This window comes from Suncus etruscus, chromosome 1 (assembly GCF_024139225.1).
Source record: "Suncus etruscus isolate mSunEtr1 chromosome 1, mSunEtr1.pri.cur, whole genome shotgun sequence".
In the NCBI taxonomy this organism is placed as follows: domain Eukaryota; kingdom Metazoa; phylum Chordata; class Mammalia; order Eulipotyphla; family Soricidae; genus Suncus; species Suncus etruscus.
Window position 1 is genome coordinate 36,390,711 of NC_064848.1, and position 22,107 is coordinate 36,412,817.

General features: G+C 35.3%; 1 protein-coding gene across 3 annotated transcripts in view; it reads right to left on the reverse strand.

Moving 5' to 3' along the window:
• The window catches only part of PTPRD (protein tyrosine phosphatase receptor type D), a 1,813,832-nt gene that overhangs the window by 1,548,829 nt on the left and 242,896 nt on the right, over positions 1 to 22,107 (reverse strand). For all 3 annotated transcript variants that reach the window (XM_049770278.1, XM_049770286.1, XM_049770270.1), the window contains exon 3: positions 1,129 to 1,167. The gene's annotated coding sequence lies outside the window, so the exon portion shown is untranslated. The remainder of the gene's footprint in view (positions 1 to 1,128; positions 1,168 to 22,107) is intronic.

Genomic DNA, 22,107 nt, shown 5'->3' on the forward strand with positions numbered 1-22,107 from the left:
GACAGCTGTGTCTGAGAAGGAGATATTGAAATGTTTCCACTCTTGCAAAAAATTTCTGATTGGTACTTATATTATACAGAAAGTCATAATCAATATGAAAAACAGCATTTAAGGGCATTAGCTCACAACTTTAATCATGAGTACTCTGAACATGAGAATCCACGTAAAAGAAAACTCTGGGTTGAGAAGATGTAAATGGAAGATGCCCACTCTTGTGCAAAATAAAACATGTGTTTTAAGAGCACTCAGGTACTGTATTTCTAAACCCCACCCAACCTGGTGTGAAGAAGCAGGGTAGCAGGAAAGAAATAATAAACCAAACTAGCCAGGAAAGGATGATCATGGAGTCCATGGCCTTTTACCTTGTACCTTGCCTAGAGCCCAAAAAGCTAGAACACCTATTTATTAAAACCAATTCCCAATACCAGGAGGCTTCAGGTCAAGGAAGAGAGACAAAAGTACATATTCAGTGGGCTTTTACATATCAAAGGAAGAGGTTTAAGAAAGGATGATATTGGGGGAACACCTTTGTTTAGGGTTGATACTGGGCATCATCTTACACTCTTGGAGCCCACCACTGGGGCTGCACACAGGGCACACACTGACAAATGCTAGGAGCAGAGTCCTGACTCCTGGTGAGGCCATAGGGCACACAGAAGAGACTAATTAAAAGTGTAAAGAGCCACATGTGGCTCGCGAGCTGCAGGTTGCCGACCACTGGCCTACGAGAATGGCCTTGGCGGGCAGAGAAAGGCTTCACCCTCCATCACAATCCAGCCATATCCAGGGCTGTTATTCTACAGCCGTAGCTGATTAATTTAATTTTTCAAGGTAATATTTTATGCATTTTATCTGAAGAATCTTTCCTATTTTGGCTATTTCAAATTTTTTTTTTATAAAAACAAATCTAACATTTTAAAAACTTTATTTTTTGCCTATTACAATCTCAGAAGGGTTATTATATAAATAAGCTTTTCTTGATTCTATGGAATTCAACCTCAAGGGATAAAAATAAGTGATAATTAAGAATAAGGATTAAGTCTGATATAGGAAGAAACGTATCTAATAATAAGTAGCAAAGGAAATTAAAACATTGGCAATACTAGAGAAAAAAACAAACAACCTTACCAGATCTTTGAAGTTACTGAATAATCCAGGAGTCCAAGCCTATAATGAAATAAAAAAAATAAAGTTCAACAATGTTCTATGTTCCAGTGATATGATTTCATATATTATATAGTTTTATAAATCTATATTATAATTATATGATTCTATAATTCTACATAAATAGATATTGCAGGCTTATCAAAATACATAAAAATAAATTTTCAGGTAAAATATGCTTTTACTGATATTGCAGTATTTACTTAAATTCACTTTATAATAGCAAGCAAAATAGTTTCTAATAAAATGTCTACAATTAATCCATTGACTTGATTTTATGACTTTTCAAAAGAAAGGATACTGTTACTAAATGTGCTCAAAATATCTAATATTTACTTGATAAATTTAATTTTATATTAGGATAGAAAGATCAGAGCTTAATTTTTAAAAAAAATTACATTTTTCTGCCTTTGCTGGCAATCAGACAGCAATTAGTTTGGGCTTTGATTTATTTTTGAAAAGAAAATCCAAGGCAGATAAATAGAATTACAAGTAAAGGGGTTTTAATTTCCAAATTACATTAAAATGTGGCTACTATTTTTTTAGAGGTGTTTGAAGTTTAAATGAAAGGCAGTATCTGAAAGCACAAATCCCTAAGAGGAGACCAAGCATCTGTCATGGGATGCAAAGGTTTTATAAATGTTGTCGCATGTGCAGGCAAAAGCAAACAGTATGAGTCCCTTTGTCAATATGCAGCCTATCTTTGTGTTTGTGCAGAAATATTGAACTTCTAACCATTGTTATTATTAAATAAGGCGTTTATTTTTTTCAACATTGGGTGATCACTTTTCTAGCCTTGGGAATAAAATTTGAAATTAAATATTGTATTACTATTCAAACATATTTTTGTAAGATTATAAAGAATACAAAACAAATTGTTAAAAGTCAACACTGTTTAGGGTATATGGTTTACATAAGTATATATACATCTTATTATCCCCCCAAAAAATTAGTTTTTCTAGCTAGTATAATCTCCATAATGCACGTCTACTAATTGGTAACAAATCACCTAGAATGAATCTATTAAAATCTCTTCTCAAGGGTTAGAATCATTTAAGAAAACAAACAGATTGCTTTTGAAGAGCAAGTGATGGATTTTGTTGTATTAGGAGAGAGCTCTTAGAATTCCCTAGTCTAGCATCAAAAGTAAACAGCTCATGGGGATTTTGGAAGTTTGTTCCTGGATCTTAAGTTCAGTTGAGCAGATTAAAAAAGAATGCCTCGTATAGCTTCTTTCCTTTCCCTGTATTATTTCTTTGTTGAGTCTTATATACCACATAAGCACCATGCAAAATTACAATGCTTATAGCTCAATATATTATCCTCACAACTGAAAGCTCATGTGGTCATCACTCAGATTAAGTAAAAGATGATTGGGCCCAGAGAGATAGCACAGTGGTGTTTGCCTTGCAAGCAGTCGATCCAGGACCTAAGATGGTTGGTTTGAATCCCGGTGTCCCATATGGTCCCCCGTGCCTGCCAGGAGCTATTTCTGAGCAGACAGCCAGGAGTAACCCCTGAGCACCGCCGGGTGTGGCCCAAAAACCAAAAAAAAAAAAAAAAAAAAGTAAAAGATGATTAACACACTGAAGTCCACAGTATGTTCTGTCACAATGTTTGCAAACATTAACCACCCTAAATAGCAAGAGGGTTAGAAGAATCAGTCTGTGTAGTGGATCCTCCAAGCATAACTTTTTATTCTCTATGAGAAAACATTTTTTGTATCAGCAATAGGAAATTTAACTAAGATATGATCTGCTCACATGAACATGATTAAAGAAATATAATGTTTTACGTAGATACTTTCAAACTTGAGCTGATTGCAATAACAGAGGGTTGCTATGAGATTATTAAAGCATTGTTACAGTTAGCTCACTTATAATTAAAAATTATATCCCTGAAAACTACCTTACTATATATGATACATTGTAAGTTCTATAAGTCTTTAAATACTAACAACTGACAAATTTTCATCTTTTACAGTAGGCACGTATTTTATAATAAAAAGATAAAAAAGAAAAAAAATGACTGTCAGATTATGCTTTATGCATCTGTTAAAGTCTTAATTCATTATATTTCTAAAATGTACAGTTCATCTTAAACTTTACAAAGTTTTTTGTAAATTTCTATATACTTTTCAGAATTTTAATTGGAATTAACAGTTATTGATAGAATAGTGACCATTCAACCTTATACTGCTCCTACTGCTCCAGAGTAAACAATGTATTTGCACATACTATATGAATTCTTGGTTATGTTTAAAGAGCAGACTACGTGAAATAATAAAAGTAAATAATAATAGTAAATGCAAAATAATTTAGGTTACACTGTTCTTCTACAGGAATTTTTAAAATAGAGTATTAATGTAATATGTTTATCATTGTTTTTCATGACATAATGACAATGTACTGCCAGAGAGGGAAAGTCCTTTGAGTATATTATGTAATGCAAACTCCAGATACTGTAATATCAATCAATATTTGCCTATTTCTACATTTTTTATTATTGGACATCATTTTGTCTCAGTTTTAAAGTTTATGATTGGAAGAACACATTTTAGTCTCCTTTGTCTAGTCTCCTCAATGATCTGAATCATTTCTTTTAACTACTTTTAATTTACTATTTCATAATATTTCATTCAATATGCCATAATTTATATACTTAAACTATCACTGACAAATATGTCTACATTTCTGCTGATATAAATAATATTATTATTAATATCCTCTTATGCACATACATGCATTTTGGTTAGAAGGTTTCCTGAAGTAAATTATCAGGACAGAAAATGTACATATGTTCTATTTCAAATGATCATGCAAAATAATATGAGTTGTGATTATAATACTAGTAATTTTTTATATATATATTTTTTTTTGGTTTTTGGGCCACACCCTTTTGACGCTCAGGGGTTACTCCTGGCTATGTGCTCAGAAATCGCCCCTGGCTTGGGGGGACCATATGGGACGCCGGGGGATCGAACCGCAGTCCTTCCTTGGCTAGCGCTTGCAAGGCAGACACCTTACCTCCAGTGCCACCTACCCGGCCCCTTATATTTTTAATATTGGAGATCAGTGCACTATTTGAGCAATATTAATGTATCATACTATATAATTTCCTTTTATTATTGTATTTCCATAAATATTAATTTGAATGTATTATTCACATCAGACACATGGAAGATAACCCACAGATAATATAGAAAAATTTAAAAGTATGATTTGAAACATTCAATTTTAAGTATATATGTAATATTACATACCATTTTTACTTATATAAAACACTCAAAGTTATGTATTATAATATTTTAAGTTACTCTAAAACATATGTATGTTGTATATTTTATTTACATATATGACATTTACAGTTGCATCCATGTGTGCAATGTAACTTTGTGACTTTTCAGAAGACACTTGCACTCCATGGCATTCCTTTTGTTCATTTATACATTTTTAAATGATTAATAATTAATCTCAATGTAAAATGGGCTACAAATTATTATCTTAATATTTTAATATTTTATCATGCTTCATTTAACCATCACCAAAATGTTATGTGTACAATGTAAATTTGGTGTGCATCTTAATACCTAGTAGACCTGGTCTTTTTTTTTTTTTTTTTTTTTTTTGGTTTTTGGGCCACACCCGGCGGTGCTCAGGGGTTACTCCTGGCTGTCTGCTCAGAAATAGCTCCTGGCAGGCACGGGGGACCAAATGGGACACCGGGATTCGAACCAAGCACCTTAGGTTCTGAATCGGCTTGCAAGGCAAGCACCGCTGTGCTATCTCTCCGGGCCCTAGACCTGGTCTTTTTACTTTATTCTGAGTAAATTGATAATTTTTTAATTTTATTTCATTTTTATTTTGGTATATGGGCCACTCCAGTGACGCTCAAGGGTTACTCCTGGCTATGAGCTCAGAAATCGCTCCTGGCTCAGGAAACTATATAGAATGCCATATGGTCAGTCCTAGTTCAGCCGCGCGCAAGGCAAAAAGCCCTACCTCTGCTATTGCTTCAGCCCCAGGATAATTGTTTTTTAATATAGAGAGGCACTGTGGTTACAAACTGCTAGTAGGATTTCATACACAAACCCTTCAAGCACTACATCCTTAACACATTCTATTCTCTCCAGTTGTAATCTACCTACTAAAGAAAATTTCTGTTTTTATAGGCATGATTTATAATCATTTCCAGTATTCCAGATCACCTTTTCAATTACCATATAACATTTCCTCAATAATTAAAAATGTTTGTGCACAGAATTTATATCTTTCTTTTGTTTATTTTTGTTTGGAGGGCGGCACTCAGGGTTACTCCTGGCTCTGCGCTCCTGGCTCGGTGATATATATGGGATGCTAGGGATGGAAACCCATATCAATCCTGGGTCAGCCCCGTGCAAGGCAAACATCCTACAGCTGTGCTACCACTTCAATCCCACTTCATACTTTTTAAAAGGTCGATTTGTATTTGATATGTTGTTATTTTAATCCTACACATTATATTTCAAAATATTTTATTTAACTATAGAACCATGATTTACAAAGGTATTGATAGTTGAGTTTTAGAGATAGATTTCAACAAAAAATCACACCACCAGTGTCACTCCCATCACCAGAATTCTCATACTCCATTATTCTCTACCTCCCATACCATGCCTGCCATCTTGAAAGGTACATTACTAAGTTTGGTGGTTGCAGTTTAAATCTTACGTTTTCAAGAGTTGTTAAATCCATACTTTATTGTCATTGATATATATTTAATATAAAATGTAAACAAAAGTCAACTCTTATTTCTGTATGATTTCTCTTCTTTATTTTCTTCCCTGCTTTGATTTCTTTTCTTTTCAGTCCTCTCTAAGCTCTGGGTCAAGGGTGATCTAGATACACCCCATTTACTACAACACATTTCGTCATCCAGTTAATCTATATACCACAGATAAGGGATATAATTCTATATTTGCCCTTCTTCTGTATTACTTCAATAATCTTCCAGTTCCAACTAGGTTGCAGTAAATTTCATGATTTTGCACAGTATTCCTTAGTGTATATTTATTAATATTCATAATTTACATATTAAAATTCAACAAATTTTCTATTAATCTATTATTATAATTGATAATGCTTGAATTTACTGTATATTTTAGTCTATATGTATATATTTTTTTGTGTGTGTGTGGTTTTTGGGTCACACCCGGCAGTGCTCAGGGGTTATTCCTGGCTTCACGCTCAGAAATTGCTCCTGGCAGGCACGGGGGACCATATGGGACGCCGGGATTCGAACTGATGACCTCCTGCATGAAAGGCAAACACCTTACCTCCATGCTATCTCTCCGGCCCAGTCTATATTTTTAATTCCATAATATATGTACATTTGTAATTCCATGTAAAAGCAAGACATCTATATATTTACACATGCATTTTTCAATTCAGTGTTCAATTCAGTGTTAGCATTTTGCATTACTGTGCACTCACTAGAATTATTAACAACAAATAGAAGTAGTGATGCTAAGCATTCTTTTTTCTTTTTTTGGTCACACCCGTTTGATGCTCAGGGGTTACTCCTGGCTAAGTGCTCAAAAATCGCCCCTGGCTTGGGGGGACCATATGGGACGCCGGGGATCCAACCGTGGTCCTTCCTTGGCTAGCGCTTGCAAGACAGACACCTTACCTCTAGCGCCATCTCATGGACCCCAAGCATTCTTAACTTAATTAAAAATAGAAGCCTTCAGCCTTATGTCAATTTTTTGTTATGTTCTGGAGATAACTACATAGTGAGATTCTTCAGTATCTATTTATAAAGCATTTGGCTGCTAAATACATTGTAGTTAGTTTCTTATAATATGCTTATTGATATTATATCTCTTTTCATTTTTAAAACTGCATTTTTATAAATATATTATATTTCTTATTTTGGAATAATTTATAATGTTTATTTCAACATTATTCCACATTTTCAGTATATATGCTTTAAATGTGTATTCCTTAAATTAGGAACTATTTATTAATTATTCTTGATGCTTATTTATTTTTGCATCAGTTTATGCAAATACTATTGTTGCTTTATGACTGTCCCTATAGTATGTTTGATTCAATATATTATACATTGCATTACATTCTGATTTCATTATTTATCCTCCTGTACTAGTGGTAAAAGTGCTTTTCCCTTTCCATCTCATATCTTAGATGGATGCCTTTAGTCAATTTTTTTCTTTTAATATATATAGTTTCCATTTAAATATTGATATTAATTTTATACCAATCATTCTGAATTTATTAATTTTTTCAAGGGTTTTTATCCCTCAAAAGATATTCATCATATACTTGTTATGTTTTCATTTTAGGATATTTTCTACTTTAAATAAATTGTACAAAAATACTCTAGCTATAAATTCTCTATTATATAATAAAAATTGTCTCAGCATTTACTCAACTTTTGTACAATTCTATTTATACATATGAATTTGAAAATAGTATATGATGATTAAATGCAATCTTTTATAAGTTGCATATAAATTCACACTTCTTCATTTTGACAGTGAAAGATTATTGTGATTACTTTGTGACATTCTTTATGACAATATGACATTTATGACAATCTTATGTTACTTTTAACTTTATCAATTTTTATTTGTACATCCATGTTATATACATATATATTTTTAAAAATGATTCTCTTGTTAATTAAAATATCTCTCCTAATACTTCTTTTCATTTTAGTAATGCCTTTGTTTCTAAGTTGAGTTTGAAATTAACAGATCTATACCTTCATTTCAGTCTTTTATCAATTCAAGAATAAATAAATTTTACAGAAAAATATAAATTTTATTTTATTTTTTTTACTTTTTTGGTTTGGGGCCATACCATATAATGCTCAGGAATTACTCTTGGCTCTGCACTCAGCAAACACTCCTGATGGTGGTTGGGGAAATCATATGGGAAGCTCAGGTTCAAACCCAGGTTGATCTCATGAAAAGCAAGTGTCCTAACCGCCATGCTATCTCTCTGACCCAGAAAAAGATACATTTTAAAGTAAATCTATAAATTTTCAACTCATTAGTGGAAATTGCTAGCTCATTCAGCATCAGCTAAAGGAATATTTCTCTGGAATCTATATGTAATCAGTGAAATTACTTATGAATAAATGTAATGGCAATACATATTTTGTTATGGGGTACTATGGAAGAAGTTCATTATTAGAAGACATAGTAAGAGACTAATTAGAAATGCTTGATAATTAGAAGACTTTAGTAGTTAGCATTTTGAAGATAAGCCAGAGAAAATCTTGGAATAGTGTTAATTGCTCTTAATTAGAGTGGAAATATCTGAAAGATAAAAAAAATAGAAGTATACTTTTTTTTTAATACATTGTGTTTTGGAATCATGCAGCTTATATGATAGAAAGGTCAGCAGATCCAGTAGTTGCATAAAAGTTACAAGCAAAATCATGGTAAAAAAGGATGCAAATGTGATAACTCATAATTAATACTTAGTGGAACATCAACATTTCTTGTATTAGGTAGCAAGAATAAAATAAGAAAAATTATCTAAGAACCATAAGCTTCCTGAAAGCATAGATCATTGTTATGGAGCAAGAACAGGAAGAATTAACAATGCAAAATGCTCTTCAATGTTTCAAATGATGACAACAGAAATTTGACATATATCATTATTACTTTTAGTAATAGATACTGAAGAATTATGATAAAATATAAATATAATATTTTGGATATTAAATAGTAAGTTAAATATTATAGTAGTTATATATATGATCTAAAATTTAAAAAAATTAAATGGAGCAAAACAAGGTTTTAACATATTGATAGAATTTAAGGTAAATAAAAATTAATCATTACAGCTTTAACCTTATTCTTAGTCTTAAAATATGTGTAAGACCTATATAAATATGGACCCTTTGATCAATTTATTCTCACAAAATATAATATAAAGGTAGAATATTTGCTTGTGTGTCTAGTTACTGCTTTCTTTTAAGTAACAGCTTTTAGTTTCTAGTAGTTTCTTTTAATCAAGTTATATACTTCAAAAAATATTCAGCCATGTCTTTGATATTAAATTCAAAAGCTTTTACTAATTTTTCCTTTTATTTTAATCAAACTAATTATACAACTATAGAGATGCCTAAAATGAGTGCCAACCTTACACTCTTTTTTTCTTTAGTTTCTTACAATAAATACTGAACATTACTTAATATTTTTCTTTTGTCTATATTATTACAAATGGTATTAACTTTTATACTTCAATCTAAATGTGTTGTCTTGTCTTTCAGCTACTTATTCTGTTCCCATATATATTAATCAGTTCATCTTTTATTTTTTACACAGTGTATGTGTTGGATATGATCCACCCAAGAAATAAATAAGTTTAGCTATTGAGCTTTTATAGTTTGAAGAGAGGGGCAGAAAATGTGGTAAGGACTCTTAATTTCTGAATTACTGGAATGCAGGCATTCCTAGCAAACACCCTATGGATCGAGGTCCTGTATTCACTTTTACCCTACCATTATATTATATAATTTTAATATATATATATATATATATATATAAGATGGGGGCCGGAGCAATAGCGCAGTAGTAGGTCATTTGTCTTGCATGCTGCTGACCCAGGAAGGATCTCAGTTAGATCCTTAGTGTCCCATATGGTCCCCCAAGCCAGGAGCAATTTCTGAGCGCATAGCCAAGAGTAATCCCTAAGTGTCACTGTGTGTGGCCCCAAAACAAAACAAAACAAACAATATATATAAGATACTCAAACCAAAAATGTCAAGTCTAATGCTATGAACACATATTCCACAATTTATTTGATTGACTAGTATCATGATAAAATCAACTTTTGCAAACTTTATATACATTAAACTTATCAAAAATTTGTGGTAGTGTTTAAGTCACAATTGGCTGTTTTCAAGGCTTATTCAGAATAATAGCGATCTAATCTGCATTGACTGCATGCAAAGCAAGCACTCTACCCTCAGAAGTACATCTCCTGTCCCAATTATTAAGTACTAGAAAGTGGTAGAAATACTCATTTCTACCTTTATCAATTTGACTATTTTAATTTTCGAACTGTAATTTTCAAACTATTGTACACCTAAACAAATAATAATTTATAATTTATAAGAATAGTGGAAACACACCATTTCATGTCTTCTAATAGGAACAACACTTTAAATTTTTATTTATCACTTTTATTGAGGTTCCATGAATTGCAATACTACTATTGATACTTTATGCAAATTCAGAACTATTATCAGCTTACAGGGAGATATAGTTTGGCTTGTTATTCTTTAAACCAAAGTTTATACAATTAAAACATGAGACAATTTTTTCTACCTAAAACTTAAAATCCTGTGAATCATAATTGCTACAATCAAACTGGATATGAAAAACAATATTTAAGGTATATTTCATATCTCAATATATTCTAGGCTTTTTTTTCCCAATCTAATCTCCATTTACAATACCAACTTATTTATTCAGCAAGGAGTTGTGAATAAAACAAGGAATTGTGAACATTCATTATAAAGTTGTGAATAAAACAAAGAAGCAAATACATGGGAATTAAAATTCAGTTTTGAAAAAGTTAACTTTAATTAGTGAAAACTGAAGAAAGTCATTGGTAAATGATTGATAGATAAGTAAATGCTATAATGCTAGTAAAGCAAATTAATTACATTAAGTAATTATAAAAGGATGCTTAAGCATGTAGCAATGTAAATAACACAATTTCAGGTTTTCAAATAAATACCATCTTTTGTGCCCACCTATCTTCTGTTTGCCGAGGAATCAAAGACATCAGTACTCAAATTTCTCACTTTGACTTTGAACTATATTAAAAGGTTAGAAACAAAGAAGTAGTAGTAGGGTGAAACTCTTCATGGGTTGACTTGTTAAAAACCTGGCTTTTACTTGTAGATCTTAATTTCAGAAACTCACTATGTCAGCTGCATTATCTTGTTATTTTGTGTGTACTAATGCAGTCACCTGCTTAGAATCTACAGTTTAGCATATTAAGGCTGTAAATAGAATCACGCTTACTAGATCATTTTGGCAAGCACTAATCTATCTTATATTTCAGGTAATTTGAAAAACCTAACTTTGTCTATCACACAATTTTGCCAATCATGCAAAAGATATGATTTTTCCAAACAAAACCTCTAGAGCTATCAACTCTAAAAACCATGCAACTTTAATTTTTAATATTGGTAATTGGTGGAATCAGTCAGAAATTTTTTGACCAAAATTCATCTTAAGTGTACTCAGAAAAAGGAAATCCAAAATATAATTTTAAAATGTATTTCCTGGTTAAGCTCAGCAAACACCTGACATACAAAGTTCAAAAGTTTACATTTCAAGGCTCAATAAACTGAGGCAGACAAACAAAAGAGAAGTGCAGTCATCTTTTTGAATCAGAAGAATGATTTTCATTGTAGGACAGTGAAATTTTTACCCTCGTTCACTTCACTTGGCTCAATAGCTGAGCATTTCACTAGTCAATGAACTAATAAATGTAAAACAAATTAATTCAACTATGAGCCACACTGCAACATTTAAAAAACATCACCACACTTCAAAGTTTCTCAATGAGAAAGCAATGCAGATCCTGACCACACATATTGAAATGATAGTTCTGAAGAATCAAGTAGTATCTGCCACCTATATAGCCTTTCTGATAAGAACATTAGAGAGGAAAAGTTTAAGATATTCAAAGAAATCATAAAAATCATGCAACGGAAAGCCAATTAATCTAAAAAGTATATGAGGTTCAAATGAAAAAACTTCTAACATAAATGACTTAACTGAAAAACTTGGAATATGAAATGAAAAACTGACTGGAAGTTCTCACTAGCATATGCTAAGGGCATAATGAGTGAAGTTGGACATGAGCTAAATAATATCTCCATACAACACCAGATGATGGAAAAGAGACTTTAAATAAATGAACAGTAGATGGAGAAAAATCCTCAACATATAAACTGATGACAATTCAACTTTAGGATAAAATCAACAGAAACAACATAAGAATTATTCTGGTGTTAGAGAGCCAGGAAGAAAACCCTATATAAAAGTAATAGCCAAAAACTTTGGCTATTGATCAGAAGTTCTAAAAACTATAAATTACAATCTGTATGTCTGAAGATTATCATCTAAAAGAAATCAAATGAAAACACAGTAAATTGCATCCTAGTCACAATAATGAAAGCCACAGAGACGGAATACTGTATCAATATCCAAAAAGGAAATTATATGCAAAAGAGCATCAGAAGTCAATGGTGTTTACATAGTGAAAAAAAACTCAACAAAATGAAAACATAACCAAGAATATGTCATCCTACCACAGTCTCATTCAGATTTTAATGAATAACTCAGCATTATGTATAAACAACACCTCAGAAAAAAAAAATTTTTAAACTTGCTAACAGACTTGAAGAAAGACATTGAAACACAATAGTAGTTGGAGTCTTCAACACAACCCTGTCAGTTCATGATAGATCAATTAGGCTAAAGTTCCATGGAGATATACTGGCTTTTAAAAAATAAATGGAAGATATAGGTTTAGTAGATATATGTAGTGCTTTTCACCCCCAAGAATCAAATATTCTGCATTGCACATGGGATATTCTCTAAGACAGACCATGTGATGAGCCACAAAACCTACCTTCATAAAATTAATAGTATAGTAATTAGATCAACTATCTTCTCAGACTATGATGCACTGAAATAGAATAGAAATAAATAACAAACTCAAAGAGAGAAATAACTTTACCAAAAGAAAATCAAAACATCATTACTGAACAACTAGTGGGTCAGAGAGAAAATCAGTTAAAAATATTCCTAGAAATAAATGAGAATGAGTGCAAAAATTATCAGAATTTGTGGAACACAGAAAAAGTTATTTTAATGGGAAAAACTGTAACTTAGCAAGCATTCATCAAGAATTAAATGCCTATATAAAAAACTAAATACTTTAAGAAATTGGAAAATGACCAAAAACCTAATTGAAATCAGGAAGCAGAAGAAAATAATACAAGTCAGAGCAGAAATGAATGAATTAAAGACCCCAAAAAACAATCAAACATATCTATCAGAGAAAGACTTGGTTTGTTAAAAAAAAAAAAAAGGAAGAAAGAAAACGAGTTTGATAAACCTTACAAAGAATCACAAAGAAAAATAGAGAGAAATACATAATAGATTAAATCAAATTTGAGATAAGGGATATCATTACAGATACTAAAGACTGTCAAAGGGTATTCAGAGATCACTTTGAGCCCGGAGAGATAGCACAGCTGCGTTTGCCTTGCAAACAGCCGATCCAGGACCAAAGGTGGTTGGTTCGAATCCCGGTGTCCCACATGGTCCCCCGTGCCTGCCAGGAGCTATTTCTGAGCAGACAGCCAGGAGTAACCCCTGAGCACCGCCGGGTGTGGCCCAAAAACCGGAAGAGAAAAAAAAAAAAAGATCAGAGATCATTTTGAGCATCTTTATGTCACAGAACAAAAAAACATTTATAATAATAAATTATGAAACTCTACATGCTCCCAAACTTGAATAAAGATGATCTGGAATATATGAAGAAACCTATCACTATTGAAGAAATTGAAATGGTTACCAAAAGGCATCTCCAAAACAGAAGCCTGGGCCTAGAAAGCTTCACAAGTGAATTATTTCAAAGAGGACCTACTGAAGATCATTTTCAGATACTTCCAAAAATTAAACCAAAAAACTCGAATGTAGTCAAAATGAAGCTAGCATAACCCTGATAACAAAGCGGAAAGAGACACCACCAAAAATGATAATTACAGACCAATATCCTTGATGAACACAGATAAATACACTTAACAACAACTAGAAAATTGAATCCAACAATTCATCAAAAGGACCACACACCATGGCCATATTAGGATTCAACCCCAGTTATATGCAAGAATGGTTGATATGAGAGGCAATGAACTAATCAATATGAATAATACCAATAAAATAACATATAAAATTATGTTATCAGAGAAACTCATGCAGAGAAAGCATTTAACAAGGATCCAGAACCCTTGAATGATAAAAACTCAACAAGATGGGGATTGAAAGAACCTTCCTTAATTCAGTCAAAGCCACTTACCACAAGCCCATGACAAATATCAGAGTCAATGGGGATAAACAAAAATCCTCTTTTTTAATATCTTGCAAAAACCTTGTTGACTCTCACCATTTCAATTCAATATATTACTGGATGTACATGCATAGCAATTAGGCAAGAAACTATATCAAGGGCAATCACACAGGAAAGAAAGAAATCAAGTTCTCACTGTGTACAGAAGATGTAATACTATATTTAGGAAATCCTAAAATCTCTATAAAAAGCTTCTAGAAAAAAAGATTTGAAAAGTGGCAGGCTCTGAAAAAATTTATGCAAATTTATTTGAAGCACTTATATATACATTTATGATTTTTCTATATACAAATAATGAAAGAGAATAAATTCATGCAATTTCTCTTCTTAGTTTTTTTTAATGTGTAAAAAGGGATATGGGAAACACTGGCTGGTTTGAGAATAGTGAATATAGCAGTTCAAACTATGAGACTTTTACAGCCAAGTCTCACAGCGATTCCTAGAAATTGGAAATTACAATGACTGATTTAAAGTTTCCTTATTATCCCTTTGGCTGAGGCAACTAGGGAAGACTCTCCCTGTGTCTAAGAGGATATTAATTTTCTCCATCATATCAGAACTGATAATGGTAACATCTCATTTTCTTAGATTGACATGCTAGACCATACTTGCCTGATTTATACCTATTAAGCACTTTAACCCATTTCCATAAAATAAGCTATGATCAGTATCTGCTGTGAGCATTTGGGAAACATGGGGCAAAGTTCCAATTGGCTGACAGGGATAATTTCCACAGGGAACTGTCCTTTCCTTTTTCAGCCCCACAGCAGTTTCATCTCTGCTCCCCTAAATGGGTCAGAATAACAGCTAGAGCAAATTGATCAACTGTTTTTGTGTATGCATGTGTGTATGTGTGGTAGCCACATTTCTTTTTGTAGCCAATTCATATGCCTTAACTGTTGGAATCAGAAGTAGAAATGTACAGGTACAGACCTGGGCAATTCAGTGAATAAAATGGAAAAGGAAGATTAATCACTAGAGATCAACGATATGTAAAATAACAATTTTAAATGTCTGGAAACTCTACTCATTTATCGTGACCCTGTTTTACCCAAAGTAAGCTAAATGTCTTTGAAATTGACTAATTAGACAATAAAATTGAAATTCTTTTATTTATATATTTATCTTTGGTTTTTGGGTCACACCAAGCAGCGCTCAGGGATTACTCCTGGCTCTGCACTCAGAAATAATTCTTGCATATGAGATACCTGGAATCGAACCTCGGTTAGTCTCGGTTCAGCCACGAGCTAGGCAAATACTCTAAGGCTGTGCTATCACTCTGCCCCAAATTTGAAATTCTTGATATAAATTTCTTTATTGAAGAAAATAAAGTGTATTAATATCTGAAATTCTTAAGCATCAAAACCTGTACACTTTAGAAAAAGCTTCAGTGGGGCCCAACTGTGAAAAACTGTGAGTGTGACCTGTATATGTCTGTCTACTGTCCTCTTGCGTGAAACTCTTGCAAGTGGGGCAAAAAGAGGCTCCAGAAAACTCGCTCGCCCAGAGGCCATTTTCAGGGAGGGACTACAGAGCATGAAAACCGGCAAGACTTTGCAAAAGCTGGCTCCCTGTGTGTAACACCAGGCGGGGAAAATCCACGAAAGTACACCGGCCCAGTGGGGCCCAACTGTAAAAAACTGTGAGTGTGACCTGTATATGTCTGTCTACTGTCCTCTTGCGTGAAATTCTTGCGAGTGGGGCAAAAAGAGGCTCCAGCGGAGCACGGCCGCGTAGCGAAGCGGAGCGGCCATGCACTCTTTCTAAGGAAAGAACACCATTGCAACAAGAAGGAAAAATTACACTAAGAACGGTACTATATGACAGAAGCAAACATTTCTCTCCGGACTGTTTTCTCTGTTGCATGCTCGGGCCTAGAATTTGACCCAGTGTGAGGCTTCATCCACGGAGGACTCCCCTACCTTAGAGGCAAGTCAGCCCATCCAGAAAGGGAGGAGCCAGAGGAGTGTGCTGCCTGCATCATATAGACAATGAATACCACCACAACACGTACAAGTGTGACAATGGGAATACAACGCAGGCCAGCATCAGACATAGAGAATGAAGATGACAATTCTGAGGACCAGATAATGACCAACCAACTAATCAACCTCTCAGATAAGGACTTTAGACTAGCAATATGGAAGATGCTCAAAGACCTCCAAGAAACCGTGGATCGAGTTGAACAGAACACTAATAAGAACCAAGAAAATATGAAGACAGAAATCACAAAACTCCAAACTGAAATAACATGTCAACTAACAGGACTGAAAAAGTCAGTAAACAAAGTGAATGACAAAATGGATAAGCTCTGGGACAGGGTATCAGAAGCTGAGAATAGACTTGGTGCTGTGGAAGATGAGATACATAACAATTCCATACAGCAGGAGAGATTGGACAAAAAACTTAAAGCAAATGAGCAGGCAATGGAAAAATTAGTCAAAGAATGGGAACAGATGAAAATAGAAGTCTATGATAAGATCAACAGAAACAACTTAAGAATCATTGGAGTCCCAGAGACCCAGGAAGAAAATTTCCAGGAAGAATCAACGGTCAAGAACATCATTAAAGAGAAACTTCCAGAGCAAAAGAATATCTGTGCTTTTGGCTCTTTGCCCTTTGGCCGTTTCTCTCTTGGCCCGGCTCGGATCCCTGGCTTTTGGATCTTGGGGCCGCATGGAGCCCCCCAAAGGAAAGATGGCTGAAAGGAGTTTAGATGCAGGGCCAAGAATAACTATTGCTTAAAAGGTTATGAGATAGGCCACACACATGTGGTGAATAGGGCATGAATAAAGTTAATGCTTCCTGAAACCTGCATAAAGGTACTGAAGGAAATCTCCGTGAGCGAGATTAATCCAAACGAGACTGTGCAGGCCACACTGGAGGCCCAACTGCTCTCTACTCTGGACCACCCAGCCATCGTCAAGTTCTACGCCAGCTTTGTGGAACGAGAGAATTTCTGCATTATCACTGAGTACTGTGAGAATCTCCACCGGGCTGTGCTTCTTCTGAGGAACTGAGCACCGGAAGGGAGCCCTGTCCTACCCTTCTCTGTCTTTCCTGAACTCTGGAAGCTCTCCTCAGAGCCCTGGGAAGCGAACCCCAAAGAAACTACATTCAGAAGCTATCCAGCGAGCCAGTGAGTGAGTGAGAAATGGCTGCAGGTGGGGGTTTCCAGGCAGAGTGCTGACTTGATCTACCTGCAGAATCTCCACCGGGCTGTGCTTCTTCTGAGGAACTGAGCACCGGAAGGGAGCCCTGTCCTACCCTTCTCTGTCTTTCCTGAACTCTGGAAGCTCTCCTCAGAGCCCTGGGAAGCGAACCCCAAAGAAACTACATTCAGAAGCTACCCAGCGAGCCAGTGAGTGAGTGAGAAATGGCTGCAGGTGGGGGTTTCCAGGCAGAGTGCTGACTGCTCTACCTGCAGAATCTCCACCGGGCTGTGCTTCTTCTGAGGAACTGAGCACCGGAAGGGAGCCCTGTCCTACCCTTCTCTGTCTTTCCTGAACTCTGGAAGCTCTCCTCAGAGCCCTGGGAAGCTAACTCCAAAGAAACTACATTCGGGAAGAGATAACAATGCTATCTGGGCAAAAGCCGGCTCCCTGTGTGTGACAGCAGGCGGGGAAAATCCGCGAAAGTACACCGGCCCAGTGGGGCTCAAATGTGAAAGACTGTGAGTGTGACCTGTCTATGTCTGTCTACTGTCCTCTTGCGTGAAACTCTTGCGAGTGGGGCAAAAAGAGGCTCAGAGGAGCACGGCCACTCAGCTTCGCTACGCGGCCGTGCACTCTTTCTAAGGAAAGAACTTCATTGCAACAAGAAGGAAAAATCACACTAAGAACGGCGCTATATCACAGAAGCAAACATTTCTCTCTGGACTGTCTTCTCTGTTGCATGCTCGGGCCTAAGATTTGACCCAGTGTGAGGCTTCATCCACGGAGGACTCCCCTCCCTTAGAGGCAAGTCAGCCCATCCAGAAAGGGAGGAGCCAGAGGAGTGTGCTGCCTACATCATATAGACAATGAATACCACCACAACACGTAGAAAAACCCACAATACAAGTGTGACAATGGGGAAACAACGCAGGCCAGCATCAGACATAGAGAATGAAGATGACAATTCTGAGGACCAGATAATGACTGAACAACTAATCAACCTCTCAGATAAGGACTTTAGACTAGCAATATGGAAGGTGCTCAACAGACTCCAAGAAACCATGGATCGAGTTGAACAGAACACTAATAAGAACCAAGAAAATATGAAGGCAGAAATGACAAAACTCCAAACTGAAATAACATGTCAACTAACAGGACTGAAAAAGTCAGTAAACGAAGTGAATGACAAAATGGATAAGCTCTGGGACAGGGTATCAGAAGCTGAGAATAGACTTGGTGCTGTGGAAGATGAGATACATAACAATTCCATACAGCAGGAGAGATTGGACAAAAAACTTAAAGCAAATGAGCAGACAATGGAAAAATTAGTCAAAGAATGGGAACAGACGAAAATAGAAGTCTATGATAAGATCAACAGAAACAACTTAAGAAAATTGGAGTCCCAGAGACCCAGGAAGAAAATTTCCAGGAAGAATCAATGGTCAAGAACATCATTAAAGAGAAACTTCCAGAGCTAAAGAATATATGTGATCAAATCCTGCATGCCCGAAGAGTACCAACCAAAAGAGACCCCAGAAAAACCACCCCAAGACACATCCTAGTCACAATGACAAATCCCACAGATAGAGACAGAATTCTGAAAACAGCAAGATCAAAAGGGGAAATCATGTTCAAGCAAGCTTCCCTGAGATTTACAGCAGACCTGTCACCAGAAACGCTCAATGCCAGAAAGCAGTGGTGGGATATTGTGACAAGACTGAATGAAATGAATGCTTCACCCAGAATACTATACCCAGCAAAACTCACTTTCCGGTTTGATGGAAGAATACATGGTTTCACAGACAAAAAAACAGCTCAGAAACTTCACAGACACAAAACCAGTCTTAAGAGAAAAACTGAAAGACCTAATCTAAGACAAGACTACCCAAAAGACACACCAAATTTTGATAATAAAGATGGCGTTAAATCCCAGGACAATTCTTTCTCTCACCGTCAATGGACTAAATGCACCAGTTAAGAGACACAGAGTGGCTAAATGGATCAAAAAACTCAATCCAACCTTCTGCTGCCTACAAGAAACGCACCTGAATAGTCAGAACAAACATAGACTCAAAATAAAAGGCTGGAGAAAAATTATCCAAGCAAACAACACCCATAAAAAAGCTGGAGTGGCCATACTAATATCAAATAATGCAAACTTTATACTCAGGAAGGTTGTAAGGGACAAAGACGGACATTTTATATTAATCAAGGGGTACGTAGAGCAGGAAGAATTCACTCTCCTAAACATATATGCACCGAATGAGGGGCCAGCAAAATATTTAATACAACTGTTGACAAATCTGAAAAATAATATCAACAACAACACAATAATTGTGGGGGACCTTAACACAGCTTTGTCAACACTGGACAGGTCAACCAGACTGAAACCCAACAAGAATATACTAGACCTGAGGAGAGAAATGGAAGAAAGAGGCCTAGTGGATATATATAGGACACTCCATCCCCAGAAACCTGGATACACATTCTTCTCCAATGTACATGGGACATTCTCCAGGATAGACTACATGCTGGCACATAAAACATACCTCCATAAGATCAAGAGGATAGAAATTTTGCAGACTACCTTCGCTGACCACAAGGCTCTGAAATTATTTGTGAATTCCAAAGGGACTCAGAAGAAACACTTTAACACCTGGAAATTAAACAGCCTCATGCTCAATAACCAGTGGGTCCGAGATGAAATCAAGGAGGAAATAAAAAGGTTCCTGGAAACAAATGACAATAAAGACACAAACTCTCAGAACTTATGGGACACAGCAAAAGCAGTACTGAGAGGAAAATTTATAGCTTTGCAAGCACACATCAGGAAGGAAGAAGGAGCTTACCTGAGTAGCTTAATGACACAGCTAATAGAACTAGAAAATGCTCAACAAAAGGACCCAAGAATAGGAAGACAGAAGGAAATAACAAAGCTGAGAGCAGAAATCAACGAAGTGGAAACTCAAAAAACAATCCGAAAGATCAACGAAAGCAGAAGTTGGTTCTTTGAAAAAATAAACAAGATTGATAGACCACTGGCAAACCTAACAAAGAAAGAGAGAGAGAGAAACTTGATAACTCGTATCAGGAATGAAAAAGGAGAGATCACTACTGATATGACAGAGATTCAAAGGGTAATCAGAAACTACTTTGAAAAACTCTACGCCACTAAAAATGAGAACCTGGAAGAAATGGATAAATTCTAGGACTCTTATAATCTTCCACGGTTGAAGGAAGAGGATGTAGCATATCTAAACACCCCCATCACCATTGATGAAATTAAAACAGTAATCAAATGTCTGCCGAAAAACAAAAGCCCAGGTCCAGATGGATTCACTAATGAATTCTATCAAACTTTCCAAGAGGAACTACTGCCAATCTTGGCAAGACTCTTTCATGAAATTGAACAAACAGAAACACTCCCAAATAGCTTTTATGAAGCCAACATCACCTTGATACCTAAACCAGACAGAGACGCTACCAAAAAAGAAAATTACAGACCAATATCACTGATGAATGCAGATGCAAAGATCCTCAACAAAATCCTGGCAAATAGGATTCAATGCCTCGTTAAGAAGATCATCCACTACGATCAAGTAGGTTTCATCCCAGGAATGCAAGGCTGGTTTAACATCCGTAAATCTATCAACATAATACACAACATCAATAACAAGAAAAATAAAAACCACATGATCATATCAATAGATGCAGAGAAAGCATTTGATAAGGTCCAACACCCATTCTTGATCAAAACTCTCAGCAAGATGGGAATGGAGGGAACCTTTCTCAATATAGTGAAGGCCATCTACCACAAGCCAGTGGCAAATATTATCCTCAATGGAGAAAAACTGAAAGCCTTCCCTCTAAATTCTGGCACAAGACAAGGCTGTCCTCTCTCACCACTCCTATTCAACATAGCACTGGAAGTACTTGCTATAGCGATTAGGCAAGAAAAGGATATCAAGGGAATCCAGATAGGAAAGGAAGAAGTCAAGCTCTCACTGTTTGCAGATGACATGATACTCTACTTAGAAAACCCTAAAGACTCTATCAAAAAGCTTCTAGAAACAATAGACTCATATAGCAAGGTGGCAGGCTACAAAATTAACACACAAAAATCAATGGCCTTTCTATATACCAATAGTAATAAGGATGAAATGGACATTAAGAAAACAACCCCATTCACAATAGTGCCACACAAACTCAAATATCTTGGAATCAACTTGACTAAATATGTGAAGGACCTATACAAAGAAAACTATAAAACTCTGCTCCAAGAAATAAGAGAGTACACACAGAAATGGAAACGCATACCCTGCTCATGGATTGGCAGGATTAACATCATCAAAATGTCAATACTCCCCAAGGCATTATACAGATTTAATGCCATCCCTCTAAAGATACCCATGACATTCTTCAAAGAAGTGGATCAGACACTTTTGAAATTCATTTGGAACAATAAACACCCTCGAATAGCTAAAGAAATCATTGGGAAAAAGAATATGGGAGGAATTACTTTTCCCAACTTTAAACTGTACTACAAAGCAACAGTTATCAAAACAGCATGGTATTGGAATAAGGATAGGTCCTCAGATCAGTGGAATAGGCTT